Source organism: Carassius gibelio, chromosome B4, assembly GCF_023724105.1.
Source record: "Carassius gibelio isolate Cgi1373 ecotype wild population from Czech Republic chromosome B4, carGib1.2-hapl.c, whole genome shotgun sequence".
NCBI lineage: Eukaryota > Metazoa > Chordata > Actinopteri > Cypriniformes > Cyprinidae > Carassius > Carassius gibelio.
The window spans coordinates 1,981,466-2,001,130 of record NC_068399.1 but is presented as its reverse complement, the minus strand read 5'-3'; the positions used below and the strand labels follow the sequence as shown (position 1 = coordinate 2,001,130).

At 40.3% G+C, this 19,665-nt stretch overlaps 1 protein-coding gene across 1 annotated transcript in view; it reads right to left on the bottom strand.

The window, feature by feature from the left end:
- The window catches only part of LOC127956079 (membrane-spanning 4-domains subfamily A member 4A), a 26,704-nt gene extending 17,765 nt beyond the window's left edge, over positions 1-8,939 (bottom strand). Inside the window, exon 1 of the mRNA XM_052553856.1 lies at positions 8,796-8,939. The gene's annotated coding sequence lies outside the window, so the exon portion shown is untranslated. The remainder of the gene's footprint in view (positions 1-8,795) is intronic.
- Between the last annotated feature and the right edge of the window lie 10,726 nt (positions 8,940-19,665).

Genomic DNA, 19,665 nt, shown 5'->3' with positions numbered 1-19,665 from the left:
AATGGGCGGCCTTCGAGAACCGGTCCACCACGGTTAAAACAACCGTGTTGCCCTGGGAGGGCGGGAGGGCGGTAATAAAATCTAGTGTGATATGGGACCAGGGTCTCGAAGGTACCGGCAGCGGTTGGAGTAACCCATCCGGGGGCCGATTGGAAGCCTTACCAGTGGCACATACCGAGCAAGCCAAAACAAAATTGTGAATGTCGCGAGCCATAAGTGGCCACCAGAATCGTTGCTTGACTAAAAATCTAGTACGGTTAACCCCTGGATGGCAAGCCACATTAGAGCAATGTCCCCACTGGATAACGTTGGACCTTAATCCCTCCGGCACAAATAAGCGGTTCGGTGGGCACCCGGGCGGAGGCGTTACCCCTTCTAAGGCCGTTCTGATCTTCGATTCGACCTCCCATGTGAGAGTGGAGACCACTAATGTCTCAGGAAAAATACACTCGGGAGTGGACGGGCGTTCGGAATGGTCAAAAATACGAGATAAGGAATCGGGTTTGATATTTTTGGAACCCGGGCGGTACGAAATAGTAAAATCAAAACGTCCGAAAAAAAGTGCCCATTGAGCCTGCCTGGAGTTCAACCTTTTGGCGGTGCTAATGTACTCTAAATTCTTGTGGTCGGTCCATACTATAAAAGGAACCCCCGATCCTTCTAACCAGTGTCGCCATTCCTCCAATGCCATCTTGACTGCCAACAATTCTCTGTTACCAATATCGTAATTACTTTCTGCAGGAGATAAACGATAAGAAAAATATGCGCAAGGGTGGACCTTGTCGTCTAAGGGAGAACGTTGGGATAACACCGCTCCTACCCCCACCTCTGACGCATCGACCTCCACCACGAACTGACGTGTGGGATCAGGGGTAATCAGAATGGGAGCTGAAATGAAACGGCTCTTCAGTTTCGCAAACGCAGCTTCCGCTGTGTTTGACCACCTGAACGCAGTTCTGGCGGAGGTCAAGGCGGTCAGAGGCGCGGCTAGTTGGCTGAAATTGCGAATGAAACACCGGTAGAAGTTAGCGAACCCCAGAAACCTCTGTAGGGCCTTACGAGAATCTGGGCTTGGCCATTCTACCACAGCCCTAACCTTCTCGGGATCCATGCGTATTCCCTCAGTCGACACGATAAACCCCAAAAATGGAATAGACTGTGCATGAAACTCGCATTTCTCCGCCTTGACAAAAAGCCCATTCTCTAGCGACCTCTGAAGCACTCGTCGGACGTGCTGCACATGTTCCTGGAGAGAAGAGGAAAAAATCAATATGTCGTCCAGGTAGACATAAATGAACTGATCAATCATATCTCGCAGCACGTCGTTGACGAGTGCCTGGAAGACCCCTGGGGAGTTGGAGAGCCCGAAGGGCATGACCAAATATTCAAAGTGCCCTCTGGGGGTGTTAAACGCGGTCTTCCATTCATCCCCCTCCCTGATCCGAACCAAATGATACGCATTGCGTAAGTCCAGTTTTGTGAAAATGGACGCTCCCTGCAACCTCTCGAAGGCTGAAGACATCAACGGCAAAGGATAAGTATTCTTTACCGTGATGTTGTTCAGCTCTCGGTAATCAATACAAGGTCGCAGTGATCCGTCCTTCTTTCCCACAAAAAAGAACCCCGCCCCCGCAGGAGAAGAGGAAGGGCGGATGAATTTGGAAGCTAGAGAATCAGAAATATATTTCTCCATAGCCTCCCTCTCTGGAACAGAAAGTGAATAAAGATTGCCCTTAGGCGGAGACTTACCTGACAATAACTCTATGGCACAGTCGTAAGGACGATGCGGAGGAAGAGAAGCAGCTTGAGACTTACTGAACACTTCCTTCAGGTGGAGGTACTCAGCGGGCACGTTAGATAAATCCACCGCCTCCTCCTGTAACACAGACACAGACACAGACGGACAAGCAGACACTAAACAAGACTCATGACACTTTCGAGACCAAGAAAAGATGGAATTAGAGGACCAGTCTATTTTGGGGTTATGGAGAAGGAGCCAAGGGTGCCCGAGGACAATGGGTGCCAGGGGAGAGTCAAGGATGTGAAAAGAGATAGTCTCGGAGTGGTTGCCAGAGGTGATGAGTGTGATGTCCTCAGTACTGTGAGAAATAGTGGGAAGTTGCTGTCCAGTGAGGGCATGGACCGTGATGTGGTGCGGAAGGGGTTTGAGGGGAATGTGGAGCTTGTGTGCAAGATGACGGTCCATGAAGTTACCTTCTGCCCCAGAGTCCAGTAGTGCCTGACAGTGGTGTGTCTGTGCTGACCACCGCAGTCTAACCGGAAGGAGCGTAGATGATGGTGGTGATGAGGTCTTCTCGGCAGAGATCCCACCCGATAGTAGCCTCATGCGTACTACCGGGCTTGGCCTTTTACCGGACAGATATGGGCTTGATGTCCGGCTCCCCCACAGTACATGCAGAGACCCAGGGATCTCCGCCTCTCCTTGTCCTCCCGGGAAAGCCGAGCACGCCCTACCTGCATGGGCTCGTGATCGTAGGTGGGAGGCGCAGTGGGTGCTCGAAGAAGATGGAACTGCTGGGTGAGCTCGGACACATGCGTCACCAAAGTTTGGACCGCGCGACCAGTGTCGTTAAGAGTCCTCTCCTGGGAGTCCATCCTCCGAACACTGGCGCTGAGAAATTCCTCCAGAGATGAAGCTTGAGTACTCGCTGCCTCCATGATGGTCTGATTGTTCTGTGACGGTGTTAATGGAGGACAGGAGACAGATGCGAGTACAAGTAAGTTTATTGGTAGTATGATGATGGTGGAAGGCCGGAGAATGACGCAGGAACGTGGGGTGCACTGAACGACGATGACAGTGGTGATAATCCAATGGTGGTGAGTGTATTCCAAGCGTGAAGACAGGATCCGACAGAACGGCGACAAGGCAAGGCAGGAACAACACGAACACGACATCAAACACCAGGATCTACAAACAACGATCAGACAAACAGGAAACGAAAGACAGGACGTTATATAGTCTGTGGGAACGAGCCGCACCTGCCGCTGATCAGACGATCAGCGGCCACACCCACGTGAAACAATCAACATGACGTAACATGACTACAGCTGGAGACGGTGCATTCACGAACCGTGACAATATGTATATATATATATATATATATATATATATATATATATATATATATATATATATATATATGATGGATTTGTGTGTATGGTTAGCTGTAGTGTAGTGTTAATAATGATATAATAATGATATTGCTCTTGAATTCCCTTTTTGAGATTGATTTTTTTCATTGAGTTTATGATATAATATTATTATATGAAATCATAAGCATTTAAACAGAGAGAATAGAATGTAATTAAATAAAATGGAAAACAAACTGAATCTTTTAAACTGAGATCTGCAGCTGAATATTTAAATAAAGAAAAACGTGAAAATGTGAATACTTTTACAGTTATCTAAAACATCTGGATGCAGTAGTTTTCACTCCACTACATCTGTCTATAACTGTGATTGTTTCGTAACATCATCCGTTATTTCCAACACTTAATCAAGCCTCTCTGATTTAAAACACGATGGTGATTTATTTCACGTGTCATATGCGACTCAACTTTTAACCACATTCACCGTCTCTAACTCTATATCGACACCAACTCCTGAGCATTTCGTTATTGCCGTTATTTCTCCATCAAATGGCTTTGCCAACTCATTTTTTTATCATGACACAACTTTCTTGTGAGGAACATTGTTCAGAGGAAAACCCGAGTTTGAGCAAGACTTCTGTCGGCTGTAAAGAGAGAACTGGAAACTGTTTGTGCTGCCAACAATTGTCATTGACACAATACATGTTATTAAAATGATAAGAAAACAGTTGGGCAATGCGAGTGAGCATTTTGGTATTGAATTGGCTTTACCTAAATCAGCTAAGTTAGGAAACTTCGTAATCCTGTTAAAGAAAAAATTGTGGAAAGGATGGTTTTGACTTTGGATACACAATCTGATGTGGAGGATCTTTACCTCCGCTTATGACAGAGATAAGAAGTGATTTGGGAAATTCTAACAACATTTGAAAAGCAAAAATTATTGTTAAAAATCAGAAGAAAGGAATGCACATTTGATAGACAATTGGAATGGGAAAAGGTGAAAAGTAAAGAGCGAGGATGTGAGCGAGACTTTGAAAAGTTTAGAATGCAATATAAATTAGAAGAGTTGAAAATGTCGCAGGAAATGGAACGTGTCGGATTGATAGCTGAGAGGAAAATGCCAGGTGCAGGTTCTGAAAATTTACCAAATGATCAGCCAGGGTTAAATAGTCAGATTTCAATATTGTAAATATGGTAACAGGTGTACCGAAATTTAACGAGAAAGACCCAGGCGTGTTTTTTTAAAAAACATTGCTGAGGATAGTTAGAGTGTGGGATGATGCGGAGCGCACCTTCCTGTTGCAGAGTGTTTTGGTGGACAAGGCACAAGAGGCACAACATTGCCCTAATAAAATCTCAACAAAACATATACCATGTTGTAAAAGAAGTGGTGCTCAAGGCATACGAACTTGTTCCAGAAACATATAGACAGCGTTTTAGAGGTTTGAAAAAAACAAATCCATGTAGAAGTCGCAAGGGATTTAACATGTCAATCGCTGGTGTGTTTCTGCAGGAGCAGATACTTTTGAGAGGTTGTGTGGTCTAATGGTATTAGAACAATTTAACAACATAGTTTCTGATTGTGTAGCTACTTACATAATAGAGCATAAAGTGAAGTCTGCACCTGAAGCACCAGACTTTGAGCTTTCTTTGATATTCGATCTTTTGTTGTTTTCCTTTCTCTTCCCTTTTGGGTTTAACTGTTGTTTAAATATTATTAATGTTTATTTTGAGTTATCTGTGCGTGGCCTCCCCATTTCATGTTACGCTGTCTTGAGCCTGGTAGTTCATAACCAATACATATATATATATATATATATATTAGGGGTGTAACGATACGCGTATTCATATTGAACTGTTCGGTACGAGGCTTTCGGTTCAGTACGCGGTACGCATTATGTATAACGAATGGTTAGTTGGACTAATTAATTATATTTGAAAAAAAAAAGAGAAATATAATGATATGCGTTCAACAAGGTAGCCCAATAACCCAAACGATGTAACAGGCAACGCCCCTGACACTCCCGAAGAAAAAAAACCCCACCAACTTATATGTTTATGTTAGGCTACTCAGTCAGGCGCTCTCTCATTCAGTACGCGCTGAGTGAGCGAGCAGTTCATGCATGGTACGCGGTGGCCAATGCGTTTTACAGACCAGAAATAGAAGATCCTCCAATAACCAACAAATCTGGTGTTTGGGTGCACTTTGGATTCCCTTTAAGCTATAATGGTGATGGCAAGAGAGTGGTGGATAAAAAACAACGGTATGTTGCATCTGCTACATGACAAAAGGTACACCAGCGGGAATAAAAAAAAAAACCACAAAAAAAAAAACAGCGTTAATATTTGAAACATGTCAACTCATTTACGCCGACATCACCTTATTGTGTCAGTATCTGGAAAAGATGAAAAAAAGGAGAAACATACACGCAGCAAACTATCCCCGCAGCATTTAGACCGACATTTCCAACTGATTCAAACAGGGCAAAAGACATCACCGTGGCGATCGGTAGGCTTCATTTACGTTATAGCTGCGGATATGAGACCTTACTATTTACCATTCATTCTGTCATCACCATTATAGCTTACAGGGAATCCAAAGGGCACCCAAACACCAGACCTGTTGGTTATTGGAGGATCTTCTATTTCTGGTCTGTTAAATGCATTAGACATTTTGCAACGAGCCTTCATCGCATACATATTTAAGGGGAAGTCGTGGCCTAATGGTTAGAGAGTCAGACTCCCAATCGAAATGTTGTGAGTTCGAGTCCCGGGCTGGCAGGAATTGTAGGTGGGGGGAGTACATGTACAGCGCTCTCTCCACCTTCAATACCACGACTTAGGTGCCCTTGAGCAAGGCATCGAACCCCCAACTGCTCCCCGGGCGCCACAGCATAAATGGCTGCCCACTGCTCCGGGTGTGTGTTCACAGTGTGTGTGTGTGTGTGTGTGTGTGTGTGTGTGTGTGTGTTCACTGCTCTGTTTGTGTGCACTTTCGGATGGGTTAAATGCAGAGCACAAATTCTGAGTATAGGTCACCATACTTGGCTGAATGTCACTTTCACTTTCATACTGAGTGAGCGAGCGCCTTAGGGGAAAACGCTAGTCGTGCCGCTTTCTCCTCCTTTCCAAAGCGCTTGGGCAGAAGTGGCATGAGGCATCTGTCTTTGCTAAGCAACAATGACGTGCTCTCTCCATGACACGCAGAAATTTCAGCAAAGGATAAATGGATTTGCAGCTCGCAGTGCAGTCGCTCTGCTACTAAATTTATTTCAAAATTGCAATCCATATACAACTATGATCAGCTGTTCCTTCATCTTGGCTGAGCTTTCAACGTTGTTACGGGAAAGGATTAAGCTGATTGGTTAGTTCTTGTCACATGACCCGCGGCACGCCTGCGGCATTCTGAAAAGTTGAGATGTTTTTACATTTTGCTGTATCTAAAATGTACCGAACCGAACCGTGACATCAGTGTATCGAACCGTGAATTTTGTGAACCGTTACACCCCTAATATATATATATATACACACATTTAATGGATGTGGGTGTATGGTTAGCTGTAGTGTAAGTATATGTATAATAGGTCTTTTAACTAGGGATGTCCCGATCCAATCCACGACATTGGTACCGTTCAGATACTGGCCCAGAACGCTAGATCGGAGATCGGAGGGGAGAAAAACATATTATACGATACCAATGTCCGATACCAATCAACACAAACCATGGGAAGATCTAGCTTAAATCATTGCCTAAATGCTTGAATATGAGCATTCCCCTTGCTGCTACATCCATTTAAGCGCGCTGCCTGTCACGTGATAACAGTAGTAGCCAGTTATAATCGCATGAGGGAAGGGGTGTGCAATATGAATATTTTTGATCGAGGACGATAGAAATGTCTCCAGGGTATGCTTTTGAAGAAATAACTTTGTATTATGCTGCAGCGCACGCTCTATCGATCGATCCGCCATTCCCACATCCGCACACTCGCTTGCTCTCACCTTGTGTTTGCGGCTGTCTCCTGACTGCAAATAATAATAACTGATGGACAACTTAGCCCAGGGAAAGACAACAGTAGTCCGGCGCCGAGATAAGGAAAAGAAAAAAGCCCAAGTTAAGGCCCATGCATCACTTTACTTTTACTTTTTTAGGTACTTTTATAATCCTGTTAAACTGTTTAATTCAAATATCCACGTAATCTTACATTTTTGGCCACCTTTTTTGCGGAGGCCAAACTAATCCTTGTTTTTATTGAAGTAAAATTTTTGTGTGTTACTTCTGAATGCTTGAGACTATAAAATCAAACAAACAACTGTATTATTATAATCATAGCCATAGGCAACTATATAGGTATAACTGTAATTTGTAAATAATAATTGTTTTATTTTTACTTGTTCATAAATTTTTTTGAATGCTGCTAAATACTATTGTACCTGCAAAACACTGTTTATTTTTATTAGTGTATTATGTGTATTTGGAATTTGTATCTTTTTTTGTATATATTTTTTTAATAACGAAGATAAAATAATTACAAATATTTTATATATTTATGGGTGACTAATTGAGCAAAGTGCTTCTATTTATTTTATTATTATAAGTAGTAGTATTAGTTCAAGAATAAAATAAAAGTATCGGTATCGGAAGTGAAAAAGTGGTATAGGGACAACACTACTTTTAACTCTTAAATTAATATCTTATTTACATTTGATTTGATCCTTGATGTAACTGATTATTTTTTTTAAATCTCAATCACACTGAAGAGTTCAATTCTTTATCAGACTCAGAAAGAGCTTATAATAATATAATAGAAAAAAGTTTAATTATATAAAAAATGATTATATTGCCCTTGAATTCTCTTTTTGAGGCTGAATATTTACTAAGTTTATAATATTATTATATAAAATCATAAGCATTTAAACAGAGAGAATAGAATGGAATTGAATAAAATGGAAAACAAACTGAATCTTTTAAACTGAGATCTGCAGCTGAATATTTAAATAGTTTTCACTCCACTACATCTGTCTATAACTGTGATTGTTTCGTAACATCATCCGTTATTTCCAGCACTTAATCAAGCCTCTCTGATTTAAAACACGATGGTGATTTATTTCACGTGTCATATGCGACTCAACTGTTAACCACATTCACCGTCTCTAACTCTATATCGACACCAACTCCCGAGCATTTCGTTATTTCTCCATCAAATGGCTTTGCCAACTCATTTTTGTGTCATGGCACAACTTTCCTGTGAGAAACATTGTTCAGAGGAAAACCCGAGATTGAGCAAGACTTCTGTCCGCTGAATCCAACTGTTTGTGCTGCTAACAAGTGTTCTCTTAAAACAATACGTGTTATTAATATGATAAGAAACAGCAGTTTGCAATATTAAGGAGCAAAACGAGCTGTTTCTGTACAGTTAAAAATAGCAGAAAAACATTAGATTTTCAAACGACCCACACAATAACGGGTAAAAGAAGGTGAAGAGCGAAATCTCTCTCCATACCTTAATTTACTGTCTACTATATTGACTTCGATGTTAATCATGGATTCATAAATACATTTTATGATAAACGTAAGCCATTAATTAGTAAAACCTCACAATCAACTGGACTTAAATAGCAAACACAGAACAAACACGTAGTTAATATGACAGCATCATATCATGAGAAGAACATTCTGGACTCACCGATAAATTAGACAGAAGTCAACTTTGATTCACAGTGTTCAGAAATGGGTCTTTCTCAGTGGCGTAGTTAACTTTTAAGAAGTGGGTGGGACATGAAAGACGTGTGTGTGTGCATGTGTGTGTGTGTGTGTGCGTACTTCAATAATATGTATTATTGGGTGAAAAATTATTAATGCCAGTGAATTAATACATCGATAAGCCATAAACCTTCGTGTTTCCAAACAGTCTTTTGTGTAAAGCGCTCGTGTGCTGAGGAGTGGGACATGTTTACGACATGATTTTATCAGAGGACGAACTCAGTTTAGTTTCGATTTACATGTGTAAACGCTCAAACGACACCCACCATCCCGACTGAGATTGGTTATTATTGGTTGAGATCTTTATTTATTGATAATACAAAGAGAAATATATGTAAAAAAAAAAAAACAAAAAAAAAAAAGGCAAATAAATTTTTTTCCCAATTTTAATACATGTAAAATTCAAAGCATAGTAGGCTACTTATAATCTTCTTTTTTTCCCCCATCCACTTTATTTTCCCTTTTTTCTATTTTATTACCATTGCTGTCACCACTGCTATCTTGAAAATATAGCTTATACAAAAAAAAAAAAAAAAAAATTATATATATATATATATATATATATATATATATATATATATATATAAAGGAAATTGTATTATTTGATAATGTGAACCCATGTTCTCTATATCACACTAGAGACTGTGTCTGGTCCCCGAACAAGAAAATAAAAAAAACATCCAAACCAATTTAAGAGTAACAATTTAATTGATAGTCTGTTTATCTTTTATTCTGAGGTCACTTTAGTCAACAGATCTAGTAAGTATCCAGACCAGATGGTGGATCAGCAGCTAGAAAGGATCTCTACATCCCTGAAAGACAGCGGAGACCAGGACTACATGAGCTCCAGAGACAGATCTACAGTCAAGACCTCATCTCTCAGACGACAACGGGACAAGACCGCAGGAAACAAGTCAAGTCAAGTCACCTTTATTTATATAGCACTTTAAACAAAATATATTGCGTCAAAGCAACTGAACAACATTCATTAGGAAAACAGTGTCAATAATGCAAAATGATAGTTAAAGGCAGTTCATCATTGAATTCAGTGATGTCATCTCTGTTCAGTTAAATAGTGTCTGTGCATTTATTTGCAATCAAGTCTATGATATCGCTGTAGATGAAGTGACCCCAACTAAGCAAGCCAGAGGCGACAGCGGCAAGGAACCGAAACTCCATCGGTGACAGAATGGAGAAAAAACCTTGGGAGAAACCAGACTCAGTTGGGGGGCCAGTTCTCCTCTGACCAGACGAAACCAGTAGTTCAATTCCAGACTGCAGCAAAGTCAGATTGTGCAGAAGAATCATCTGTTTCCTGTGGTCTTGTCCTGGTGGTCCTCTGAGACAAGGTCTTTACAGGGGATCTGTATCTGGGGCTCTAGTTGTCCTGGTCTCCTTCCTAGGTGCTGATCCATTATCTGGTCTGGATACGTACTGGATCCACGTGACTACAGTGACCCTCTGATCTGGATACAGACTGGATCTGGTGGCTTCGGTGACCTCGGAATAAGAGAGAAACAGACTAATATCAGTGTAGATGCCATTCTTCTAATGATGTAGCAAGTACATAGGGTGTTATGGGAAGTGTTCTTGGATCTGGTTTACCTAATTAATGCAGCCTAAAAATCCTTTTACGGATTTGGATATTAAATGATGTTTTATTAACAAAGTTCGGGAGAAGCACAAGCAGATAACTAACACAGGTGGAGAGCACTCAGCAATCAATGGTAAGAGGTATAAATACAGCAGTCTCACCTCAATTCATTTGACAGTCTCGCAGGAGTTAGTAGCTTTTGGTTTCAGCTCTGCCACTATGTCAAAATCAAGCTCTTCATCCGATGAGGACGGAAACATCACCAAGGTTGCACTTTCGCATTCTGCCGGTCCCACGACCATCCCTCCAACACCGGAAGTCGCTCCTAAGCCCCAGGCTTCTTCACGTGGCCGCACACCGGCACGAACAGCCCTACGCTCACCAAGACGCCGAGGCCAGTCTTCACCGCCCCCGGCAAGGCTTCCACCTTCTTCCCCGGCCTCCTCCTACCGCTCGGGAAATGGACCGTAGCTGGATTGAGGGAAGCGCTTGGCAACTCAGACATACAGGCTTCGCAAAAAATGAACAAAGTGGAGCTGTATGATCTGTACGTTTCCCTACAGTCGACTCCAAAGACGACCCACAAGCAGAGCAAAATTCAACTGCCCAGCTACCACCGTCGTGTTCCCGCACAGGATCCGGCTCGCTTCGCCCATCGAGCCGCAGAAACAGGTCTTCAGCGAGCCTAGGCCGCGTCCCAGATTCCGCCATGGCAGGTCCACACCCACCTCCCGATGAGGCCCAGCCCTCTACCACGGTTTCTGCTGCCGCAGTGCCGCATGCAGCCGGGCCCAGCGGCCCCCCCACAGCCACTCAGTTTCACACTCCTGCTGTACCTAACCCTTTTTCTTTTCAGTGGCTTACAGCCCCCGTTGGAGACACTAGCATGAGGCCATCGCTGCTAGAAGCACAGACCTAAGGATACCAACAATTCTACCCACCAGGTTATAACCCCGCCCACTTCCAGTGGCCTGCGGCTCCAGTAGCTCAAACAAGCGCAGGCCCGCCTCCGCTTGCAGTTCAAGCCCTTCAAATTATAATTCTCCCTGTTCGTCATACCCTCCAACTAACTTTCCTTTTCAAACCACAGCGGGTCATCTAAGCGTGGATTATACCCTTCCTAGCTCTCTCATACAAACTAAATCACCTTTTTCTCTCTTCACAGCGACTCCGATGCCTGTTCCATCCAACGCAGTCATCATGGAACCACCACCGGTATCCCAAAGCATCCGCGCACAGATCCTATCAGGTGCGGATATAAACCTTTCCTCTCTTCTCCCTCTACTCCCCGCAGTGGAACCAGACCGCCGTATAGATTGCGGTGATTTTTCAGTTACCCTAAAAAATACAAACACTCACTCATCTCGCGTTCTTTTTCCCATTTCACTGAAATCATCTGTTCAGCTTTCCCCCACAGGCGGTGCAAACTGTACGATTATCAAGCAATCATAGCCGAGCTCGCGCTGTCCTATGGGGGTGGTCACTTCTAAACGTACCACAAACTTTTCTCAGCAAAAAGTGCAGTGCGAGTCGCACAGTGGAATCAAAGCGCATACTGGGGCGCACTCAACTCCGATCTCCACAGCAGAGTGTTTTTAGGTTGCAAAACATCACTTGCGCAGTTTGCAGGTCAGTTACGCACTCAACCGCATCGTGCCCGCAGGTTAACCCTTCCACTCTTCCCTACGTGGGAACAAACACCGCTAAATCCACCAGCTACGTGCCTCGGGCAGCAACCACCCACGCAAACCAGGACTCTCCTTTCGACGAAAGCCGACAGCCCTGTAACCATTTTAACAAGGGTAAATGTAACCGAGCGCGCTGCCGGTTTATGCACATCTGTAATTTCTGTGGCGGCGCTCATGCTCGCATCGTATGTCCAGTTTACAAATCTGTGAATAAAAAAATCTAAAAATTATCTGGCGACTCCTGTAAATATTTTGCGCATGCACTTTGAACTAGCTCATCACCCAGACACCGAATTTACTCATTATCTGCTGTCAGGCCTAAAAAATGGCTTTAAACTCGGCTTAGAGTGCCCACTCTTCCAAAATATCGCATGTAATAATCTTCAATCTGCCCTCATAGAACCTGAAGTCGTAAAAAAACTACCACGACATAGATCAGGCTATCGACATAATCAAAATCGTAGGTCGGGGGGCTTGGCTTGCAAAAATTGACATTACATCTGCTTTCAAAGTAATGCCCATACATCCAGATTCATGGCATCTATTTGGAGTTTGCTGGCTCGGGAAGTATTATTTTGCAGTGCGCTTAACTTTCGGATGCAAAAGCAGCCCAAAAATTTTCGACATGCTATCAGAAGCCGTCTGGAGCCGTGCTGGATTTTGGCGAACAACTACGCCATTCCCCTCCTCATTCACTTGCTAGACGATTTTTTAATAGTCTCGCCTCCCAATGCCATCCCAGCCGCGCACATCCTCACAGTCCAAAACGTTTTTTCTGAGCTAAGAATTCCTATCGCAGAGAAAAAACCATGGGCCCCGCTACATCAATCGAGTTCCTAGGAATTAATTTGGATTCAGACAAATTCCAAGCATCCCTGCCCAAAGAGAAAGCATCTCCTCTGCTTTCCTTAAAATATCTAGTTGTTCAAAACAAGAACTCCTATCCCTGCTCGGACATTTAAATATTGCAATGCGCATCATTCCGCAGGGAATGATTTATATCCCTTAATATCGCATCTCCTTTCACTCGCGTCCTCCGTTCACTCACCAGAGGAACTTGTTTCCATAAATCAAGCATGTCGCGACGAACTCAGGCTATGGTTAACATTTCTAAACCAGTGGAATGGCCTATCCTTTTTCTATAACAACTTGGTTTCGTCCCCGACCGATATCCAACTGTACTCAGATGCCGCCCCCTCAATCGGTTTCGGGGGATTTTTTCAAGGTCCTTGGTTCGCAGCTCCGTGGCCACCGCAGCTCCAGGACATATCTCAATCCTCAGCTCTATTCGAGCTCTACCCTCTCGTAGTAGCTGCTTTTCTGTGGGGGAAAGAATGGGCTGCTAGTAGCATTTTAGTGCATTGCGACAACGAAGCAACAGTGCATTGCATTAACAAAGGCCGTTCCCATTCAACGGAAAGACAAACTACAAATTTACTTGGAAATGCTACAGGAATTTCTTAAGAAATATCAATGTAACAAAATATTTTTCTGATTTAATTATTAATACTGCCCGCTTCCTAAAGCTTTGTTTAGCACAATAAACACTGTGCTAAACCCAACTATAACCTATTGACTCTATTTCACTTACATGTGAGGATTTCTTGAACTTTTTATAAGAAAGATTGAGTCGATCAGAGCATATATTGTGTCTTCCCATAGTGTTCTAGCAACCTCTATGCCAAGTTCTTGTATATTTGATAGCTTTGACAGTCTCTCTTCCAGTTCTGGAGGGCATTGTTAAACATAAGAAACTGTCACATACTCCTTTAGATACTATTCATCCTCACTTTTTAAAGGATCTGTTTGAAATTATGGGCCCTAATATATTATCTATTGTGAATAGCTATTTAATTAATGGTGTTTTCCCACGATGTCTTAAGCAAGCAGTGGTCTCTCCCTTACTTAAAAAAAATCAGTCCTTGACCCTACAGAGCTGAATAATTTCCACCCAATTTCTAAATTACCATGTCTATCTAAAGTTTTAGAAAAGGTTGTTCTTTCTCAAACTACCCCTTTTTTAACTGAGTGTGATATCCCGGATAAATTCCAATCCGGATTAAGAGCTGGTCACAGTACAAAAACTGTTTTGGTAAAAGTTGTGAACGACTTACTGATGGTCAGTGACTGGGTTGGGAAGTTGTTTTTAATTTTGCTGGATCTCAGTGCCGCCTTCGACACCATTGATCATTCAATCCTTTTAAAATGTTTGGAGTATGATGTAGGTATCAAAGGAACAGCTTTAAAATGGTTTCACTCATATCTGCATGAAAATTTTTTGTTAATTTTGCAAATACTTCATTTTCAGTGGCTCCTTTAAAATATGGTCTTCCTCAAGGTTCTATTCCGGGCCCTACACTATTTTCATTGTACATGTCCCCCCTTGGATCTATATGTCGTCGCTATGAGATCTCCTATCGCTGGTGACACTCAGATATATTTACCACTTAAAGTAGGGAGCGAGCACTCGTTTCAAGCCCTATTACTGTGTCTGGAACGGTTCAAAATTTGGTTTTCAAAAAAATTTCTCCAGCTAAATGAAAAAAAATCTGAATTAATTACTTTTGGTCCACCAAAATTTTAAGAGATGATTTCCAGAACTATTGCTCCTTTAGAACTAACTATAAAAAACTGTGTAAGAAACGTGGGTATCATAACTGACTTAACTCAGCTTTAACAATCAGATAAAATCTTTAGTAAAAAGTAGATTTTACAAACTTAGAATAATCTCCAGGTTAAAACCCATACTTAGTTTTAAAGATTTATAGACCCTTGTCCATGCATTTATTACATCCAGATTAGATTATTGCAATTCACTTTATGTTGGGATCTGTCAGCGACAATCTCATCTGCAAATGAAACACAATGCTGCAGCCAGACATTTGAGAGGCACGAAAAAAATGATTTTATTGATGGTTTTTAAAGTGCTTCAGAACAAGTCCCCAAGTTATATTACCAATCTTTTAACGTACCAAACATAGGCTACGATACTGAGATCAAGCATATAAACTGTTACTGGCAGTTCCTCGCTCCAAAAGAAAGTCCAAAGGTTATAGAGCATTTATGGTTGTGGCCCCCAAATTGTGGAATAGTCTTCCACTACATATCCAGCAGGCTCCATCTTTCCATTCGTTAATATACCCTGTCTGTTTAGTTCTGTTTTGTCGGTCCTTAAAGTAATGTAGCATGAAGTAAAGTTATGTATGTGTTTGTTCTAAGTTAATTGTTATCATTAAAATCTCACTTCTTTTGGATTTTCGTCTGGCACCCTTCATTTAAAGACATGGCTTGTTACAGCGTGAGGCACATACAGTACAGACCAAAAGTTTGGAAACATTACTATTTTTTATGTTTTTGAAAGAAGTTTCTTCTGCTCATGAAGCCTGCATTTATTTGATCAAAAATACAGAAAAAAAAACAGTAATATTGTGAAAGATTTTACAACTTAAAATAATAGTTTTCTATTTGAATATACTTTAAAAAAAATGATTTATTCCTGTGATGCAAAGCTGAATTTTCAGCATCATTACTCCAGCCTTCAGTGTCACATGTAACATCAGTCGATCACATGATCATTTAGAATTCATTCTAATATTCTGATTTATTATGAGTGTTGGAAACAGTTCTGCTATCTAATACATTTGATGAATTAAAGGTAAAAAAAAACTGCATTTATATAAAAAAAATCTATTAATATATATTCTAATAATATACTTTCTTTACTATCACTTTTTAACAATTTAACACATCCTTGCTGAATAAAAGTATTGATTTTATTTAAAAAGAAAAAAGAAAAAAAAATACTGACCCCAAATTACTGACCAGTAGTGTTTATTGTTATTACAAAATATTTATATTTTAAAATCATAGCTCCTTTTTTTTTTTTTTTTACTTTTTCTATTCATCAAAGTATCCTAAAAAAGTATCAAATGTTCTGAAAAAATATTAAGCAGCAGAACTGTTTCCAGCTTTGATAATGAATCATCATATTAGAATGATTTCTAAAGGATCATGTGATAATGATCGTAAAAATTCAGCTTTGCATCACACAAATAAATGATAATTTAAAGTATAATAAATTTAAAAATAATTATTTTAAAATTTAATAATATATCACAATATTACTTTTTTTCTGTATTTTTGATCAAATAAATGCAGGCTTGATGAGCAGAAGAAACTTCTTTCAAAAACATAAAAAATAGTAAAGTTTCCAAACTTTTGGTCTGTTATATATATATATATATATATATATATATATATATATATATATATATATATATATATATATATATCCCGAGCTCTCATCATCGTCGCCCTGGAAACAGAGCAGGCAAACCTGCACCTGCTCATCACGAGCTGAGTGGTCACACCTGCTGCCCATCAGGGACGGGCTTTATAAGCAGCGTCTACGAACACAGAGGTGAGACATGTCTCCAAAAGACTCAGCTAACAATTCTCTGTGTTTCCCTCCAGACAGCAGCGTGTGACCACAAAGGACAAGGGATTCTAAAATTTTTGACAAAACGCACAAATTAGATATAGGCCGATAGTTAGTTAAAACTGCTGGATTACCTCATTTAAACAAGGGAGTAACAAAAGCTGACTTCCAAACTGATGGTATTTCATCGTTTTGAATTGACAAAATAGGCTCTGCAACAAAACCAGCCGCCTTTTTCAAAAAGTAAGGCTCTATTAAATCTGGTCCAGGAGGTTTTCTGTGATCTAACGCTTTAAGAGCTCCATGCACCTGCTGCACAGTAAAAGAAACAAAATTAAAAGGCTCTCCAGAAAACACTGAGGAGTATGTGCGTGGAGTGACAGCGACTACTCCTGTCGACTCGGACAGAGAACCAACTGATACAAAATGCTCATTAAAGCAATTTAAGACATCCACTCTGTCGTAGACTGGGGGAGAGTTTTTTAAGACAAATTTTGGGAGGGCTTCATTACTTTTATTCACAGAAAGAGACTTGATGACTTTCCAAAATTTCTGTGGATTATTGAGGTTTTCACTTGTGACTGATAAATAATATTCTGATTTAGCCTTTTTGATAGGAGAGGTACATTTATTTCTTAGTTGTCTGAAAATGGACCAATCAGTGACAGAATCACCATTTCTAGCTTTAGCCCATGCCACATTTTGCTGATGGATAATGTCTGACAACTCTGGAGAAAACCAAGGGTTTCAATTTTCTCAAAATTCTCCTAAAAAGTGTCCAGGCAAGCTCAACGTCAGGCAACAGGCCTAGCTGTCCCCAGTTAATCAAAGATAGATCATGATGATAGGCTAGTTCATTAAAATTTAAATTCCTCTTTCTAATAATTTGCGATTTTACATTTGGGTATTTTACTGCCTCTCGAAGTAGCAATAACACAATGATCACTCAGATCATTACAAAAGACAACCATGGATAAAATGTTTCCCTAGCTCTGTTTAGCCATTGGGCTAATAGGATCAGTTGGATCAGGCTCAGGTTAGCAAAGTTAGCTCAGAGTAGAGGTATACTGTCATTTTTAAACTCCTATAGCAGTCCACAATCTTCTTAAAAGTTCAAGATGAAATTTCCATATAAATGAATTGTACAACATAAAAACTACAACTTAAAAGCAGTAACTACAATGAAATCCAGTTAAATGGAATCAGTCCAGAGAGAGACACTGAGCAGACCTTAGCTGCCATCTTGGATTCCTGGAATATGTTGGTATGTATGTATGTATGTTGGTATGTATTTATGTATGCTTATATATGTTTTTTCCCTCATCTTGACCTATTTTTGGACAGATGCGACTTATACTCAGCTGCGACTTATAGTCGGAAAAATAAAGTACATGTTGTTTAGATAATTTAACAAGTTTATACAATTCTTCCTCTCCTATAGTAGAGAATAAGTGGAACTGTTCCTCAGGGGATCTATAGTGCACTGTTCAATCTTAGAAGTAAAGTAGTTCATAAAGTCATTACTGCTGTGGTGTTGGGAAATGTCAACACTTGTTGAGGCTTTATTTTTCGTTAATTTAGCCACTGTATTGAATAAATACCTGGGGTTATGTTCATTTTCTTCTAAAAGAGAATAAAAGTAATCGAATCTAGAAGTTTTTAATGCTTCTCTGTAGGATATGTTACTATCCCGTCAAGCAATACGAAATACCTCTGGTTTTTATATCCTCCAGCTTTGCTCCATATTCTGGGCTGCTTTCCTTAGGGTGCGAGTATGCTCATTATACCATGGTGTCAAACTGTTTTACTTAAGCCTAAAGGAGCAACTGCATTTAAAATGCTAGAAAAGAGAGAGTCCATAGTTTCTGTTACATCATCAAGTTGTTCTGAGGTTTTGGATATGCTAAGGAATTTGGATACATCAGGAAGATAACTTAAAAAGAAGTCTTTTGTGGAAGAAGAGAGGGTTCTTCCATACTTATAACAAGAATTAAGTTACAGTTTTAACTAAAATTTGCACAAAAGTAAGTAAGGATCTGAGATAGCATCGTTTGGCTGTATTATATCTAGAGTATGATTTCGACAATGACTAGGTCCTGAGAAGTGTTGTCTAACCCCAGTAGAGTTCAGAATGACCTTAATTTAATTTGTACTCTTAAATTTGACTTTTTTGGTATTTTCTAGTTTGGGGAACAGACACAGTCTCTATAGTGTGATATCTAGTTGAAAGAGTCTCTATGTGCTGAGAATTAGCTGACCTCTGTGACGCGAGGCAGCTAGCAGACGGTCGGTTTAGCCAGTCTTTCTGCTTCCTGACCTGGGCCCCAAGTTAGTCAAGTATTAACTCCAAGACTATGAGCCATATTTCTAGAGAGAAGAGCGGCGGCATCCCAGAAGGGATGAAGACCAAATCTTTTCAAAAGGTAATTTCTTTTCTGCCCTAAAGCAGATTGTCTATGAGAACTATGTTATTCTAATTGTATTACTAAAAATAGAGAATGAAAAGAATGTAATGCAAATCGAAAATGCCAAGTTACAGACAGAGATGCTTCTTTTACAAAAGTATTACAGATGTAAAAAGAAAAACTTACTACAGAACTACAATAAGCACAAATTGTTTTTGAGTTTTACCAATGAGATAATTATTTTGATATAACTGTGTGTATGTGTACATTCAGAAGTTATGTAAACGCGTACACTAAAGATGAATTCATTGTACGCGAATTTTCTCAAATGCTGCTCGTAGCGCGTGCTTTGAATGAGTGCGCGCAAGCTCCTAACGCGCAAATTGTTTAAAACATGTAAGGTCCGATTTTTTTTTTTTATACTACGGCTTATTTATATGACATGAACAGTATACATATTTATTTAAAATAAAAAAATTATAATAACTGTTAAACTAAAATAATAATAATACCAATAATATGATTCATCAGTCATTTTCATAAAAGCCAGACATCTTCTATTTGTTTTTTGTTTTATAATATTTTTTTTTTCTGCATTAGTGACCTTTGATTTGGAGCAAGATAAACTGAAGTGACTTTGTGTCAGACATGTGCCACTTTTCTCACAT